The 5,000-nt window shown below is 49.8% G+C and overlaps 1 protein-coding gene across 5 annotated transcripts in view; it reads right to left on the bottom strand.

The window, feature by feature from the left end:
• LOC311316613 (protein PHTF2) overlaps nt 1–5,000 on the bottom strand; it is a 44,961-nt gene that overhangs the window by 30,767 nt on the left and 9,194 nt on the right. The window lies entirely within an intron of this gene.

Below are 5,000 nucleotides of genomic sequence, written 5' to 3' on the forward strand. Positions count from 1 at the left end.
ACACACAGCACACACACACACAGCACACACACACACAGCACACACACAGTCAACAGAGACTGGCTGGGCTTAACACACAGACACACACACACACATTACACGCTGCTTAACACACAGACGCACACACACATTACACGCTGCTTAACACACAGACGCACGCCACTCAACACAAGCACACACACACACATTACACGCTGCTTAACACACACACGCACGCCACTCAACACAAGCACACACACACATTACACGCTGCTTAACACACACACGCACGCCACTCAACACAAGCACACACACACATTACACGCTGCTTAACACACACACGCACGCCACTCAACACAAGCACACACACACACATTACACGCTGCTTAACACACAGACGCACGCCACTCAACACAAGCACACACACACACATTACACGCTGCTTGGCATCCCTGTGGACTCAACAGTTTGTCTTTATATATAATAGTGTGGTACATAATAGCCTGGTAATTATAAGGTATGATAGCCTGTACAAGCCTACAGTGTGTGTGTGAGTCAGTGTGTGTGTGAGTCAGTGTGTGTGTGAGTATGTGTGTGTATTTTTGTTGAGGTCTATGTCACTGTTTTCCCTAGTCTGACCTAGAGAGAGAGAGAGAGAGAGAGAGAGAGAGAGAGAGAGAGAGAGAGAGAGAGAGACAGAGAGAGAGACAGAGAGAGAGAGACAGAGAGAGAAAGAGAGAGAGAGACAGAGAGAGAGAGAGAGAGACTGAGAGAGAGAAAGAGAGAGAGACAGAGAGAGAGAGACAGAGAGAGAGAGACAGAGACAGAGAGAGAGAGACAGAGAGAGAGACAGAGAGACAGAGAGACGGAGAGAGAGAGACAGAGACAGAGAGAGAGAGACAGTGCTGCAATTATGTAAAAGGGAGTTATATGGATAGGCAGAGTGGCCAAGGACAAAGGAGGTAGTTTCTTATGCTTGGTCGACCCTGACGGACTGATCTCTCCCTCTCTACCTCTCTCTACTTCTATCTTCCTCTCTACTTCTCTCTCTCACTCGCTTTACTCCCCTCAATATCCGCTGCAGCAGTACCAGTAGACACACACCACACACACAACCCTGCGAGACTGTGTGTGTGTGTCTGACTCTGTGTGTGTGTCTGACTCTGTAAAGTTACACACGGTGATGGACGGATGGACAGACTGATAGATGGAGAGACAGATCACACTGACTAATCTGTCAATCACTGTCTTCATCCTTCACCAGCACCCCGCTTTCACTAATACCTGTATGCCCTGTGTGTGTGTGTGTGTGTGTGTGTGTGTGTGTGTGTGTGTGTGTGTGTGTGTGTGTGTGTGTGTGTGTGCGTGCGTGTGTGTGCGTGTGTGTGCACGTGCATGCGTGTGTCCCATGACTGTAGGCTATTAGATTAATTGGATACGGCATCGAAAGATGCCCGCCCACTCATCCCAATGAAGGTTGCTCAACCAGTGCATGAAGCCAAAAAAGTTCAAACGATTCTTATTTCCTGCAGCCCAAGTCAGGGTTAGGGTTAGGGTTAGCCCAAGTCAGGGTTAGGGTTAGGGTTAGCCCAAGTCAGGGTTAGGGTTAGCCCAAGTCAGGGTTAGGGTTAGGGTTAGCCCAAGTCAGGGTTAGGGTTAGCCCAAGTCACATGTGCACGGGGGGCTTTTTCCCCTGAACCAGCGGGTCCTAATCTAGAGTACCTAGCTGGTCCTAATCTAGAGTACCTAGCTGGTCCTAATCTAGAGTACCTAGCTGGTCCTAATCTAGAGTACCTAGCTGGTCCTAATCTAGAGTACCTAGCTGGTCCTAATCTAGAGTACCTAGCTGGTCCTAATCTAGAGTACCTAGCTGGTCCTAATCTAGAGAACCTAGCTGGTCCTAATCTAGAGAACCTAGCTGGTCCTAATCTAGAGTACCTAGCTGGTCCTAATCTAGAGTACCTAGCTGGTCCTAATCTAGAGTACCTAGCTGGTCCTAATCTAGAGTACCTAGCTGGTCCTAATCTAGAGAACCTAGCTGGTCCTAATCTAGAGAACCTAGCTGGTCCTAATCTAGAGTACCTAGCTGGTCCTAATCTAGAGTACCTAGCTGGTACTAATCTAGAGTACCAGGCAGAGTACCAGGGAGTGGACCAGAGAGAGACAGGTAGAGAGAGACAGGTAGAGAGAGACAGGTAGAGATACAGGTAGAGATACAGGTAGAGGCCATGCTGAAAGTCTTTGTGTGCAATGACACAGTTAAACTCGATCTCAAAGCCTTTTCTATACCTTAAAAACAACAAAGCATCATGTGTACATTGACAGACACTATCTGCGCGATAGGGCGGCCTACAGTCTCTACCCACACAGTCTCTACCCACACAGTCTCTACCCACACAGTCTCTACCCACAGTCTCTACCCACAGTCTCTACCCACACAGTCTCTACCCACACAGTCTCTACCCACAGTCTCTACCCACACAATCTCTACCCACACAATCTCTACCCACAGTCTCTACCCACAGTCTCTACCCACACAGTCTCTACCCACAGTCTCTACCCACACAGTCTCTACCCACACAGTCTCTACCCACAGTCTCTACCCACACAGTCTCTACCCACAGTCTCTACCCACACATTATCTACCCACACAGTCTCTACCCACAGTCTCTACCCACACAGTCTCTACCCACACAGTCTCTACCCACACAGTCTCTACCCACACATTATCTACCCACACAGTCTCTACCCACAGTCTCTACCCACACAGTCTCTACCCACACAGTCTCTACCCACACAGTCTCTACCCACAGTCTCTACCCACACAGTCTCTACCCACAGTCTCTACCCACACAGTCTCTACCCACAGTCTCTACCCACAGTCTCTACCCACACAGTCTCTACCCACAGTCTCTACCCACACAGTCTCTACCCACACAGTCTCTACCCACAGTCTCTACCCACAGTCTCTACCCACAGTCTCTACCCACACAGTCTCTACCCACAGTCTCTACCCACACAGTCTCTACCCACACAGTCTCTACCCACACAGTCTCTACCCACACAGTCTCTACCCACAGGCTCTACCCACACAGTCTCTACCCACACAGTCTCTACCCAGTCTCTACACACAGTCTCTACCCACACAGTCTCTACCCACAGTCTCTACCCACACAGTCTCTACCCACACAGTCTCTACCCACAGTCTCTACCCACAGTCTCTACCCACAGTCTCTACCCACACAGTCTCTACCCACACATTATCTACCCACACAGTCTCTACCCACAGTCTCTACCCACACAGTCTCTACCCACAGTCTCTACCCACACAGTCTCTACCCACAGTCTCTACCCACAGTCTCTACCCACACAGTCTCTACCCACACAGTCTCTACCCACAGTCTCTACCCACACAGTCTCTACCCACACAGTCTCTACCCACAGTCTCTACCCACACAGTCTCTACCCACACAGTCTCTACCCACACAGTCTCTACCCAGTCTCTACCCACACAGTCTCTACCCACAGTCTCTACCCACACAGTCTCTACCCACACAGTCTCTACCCACACAGTCTCTACCCACAGTCTCTACCCACACAGTCTCTACCCACACAGTCTCTACCCACACAGTCTCTACCCACACAGTCTCTACCCACAGTCTCTACCCACACAGTCTCTACCCACAGTCTCTACCCACACAGTCTCTACCCACACAGTCTCTACCCACACAGTCTCTACCCACAGTCTCTACCCACAGTCTCTACCCACACAGTCTCTACCCACACAGTCTCTACCCACACAGTCTCTACCCACACAGTCTCTACCCACAGTCTCTACCCACACAGTCTCTACCCACACAGTCTCTACCCACACAGTCTCTACCCACACAGTCTCTACCCACAGTCTCTACCCAGTCTCTACCCACAGTCTCTACCCACATAGTCTCTACCCACAGTCTCTACCCACAGTCTCTACCCACACAGTCTCTACCCACAGTCTCTACCCACACAGTCTCTACCCACACAGTCTCTACCCACAGTCTCTACCCACACAGTCTCTACCCACACAGTCTCTACCCACACAGTCTCTACCCACAGTCTCTACCCACACTACTATACAGGTACTATATAAATACAATCGATTATTTATTACCATTACTATTCTCACTATATACTATATAAATACAAGCACTATATAAATACAATTGATTATTTATTCCCATTAGCCTACTATTCTCAGGCCCTCTGATGGGGGCTAGCCTCCTATTCTCAGGCCCTCTGATGGGGGCTAGCCTCCTATTCTCAGGCCCTCTGATGGGGGCTAGCCTTCTATTCTCAGGCCCTCTGATGGGGGCTAGCCTCCTATTCTCAGGCCCTCTGATGGGGGCTAGCCTACTATTCTCAGGCCCTCTGATGGGGGCTAGCCTACTATTCTCAGGCCCTCTGATGGGGGCTAGCCTGCTATTCTCAGGCCCTCTGATGTGTGTGTGTGTGTGTGTGTGTGTGTGGGCTGAAGCTCATACTGCATTTCCAGCCTGGTGAAGTCCAGTGTCTCTCTTCTCTTCATCCCCCAGAACCCAACAGCACAGAATGGCCACTTCAAACACACAACTGTAGCCCAAATACTAGTCATCTGATGTGTGTGTGTGTGTGTGTGTGTGTGTCCAAGAAGTGGTCTCTATAAGGTAACATAAGGAGCGTTTCTCCAGTGGGTTTATATATAGAAGCAGGAAAGGGGTCTTTTTCTTAAAGAGAGGCTCATTCCACTCTGATTACATGACTCCTCCCAAGAACCATGCTCTATTCCTGTCAGGGAAGGAATGTGTGTGTGTGTGTGTGTGTGTGTGTGTGTGTGTGTGTGTGTGTGTGTGTGTGTGCGTGCGTGTGTTATGCAGCAGTTCCAAGCTTCCACACACTGCATCTGGCAACGACATCAAAAAGGTCTCCTCCACTTCAAAACGCATGGCTTTCCGGCTTGAGGTTTTGCTTTTGGGAGGTAGCTACTTGCTAGACACACACAC

Source organism: Borostomias antarcticus (assembly GCF_949987555.1).
Source record: "Borostomias antarcticus genome assembly, chromosome: 13".
NCBI lineage: Eukaryota > Metazoa > Chordata > Actinopteri > Stomiiformes > Stomiidae > Borostomias > Borostomias antarcticus.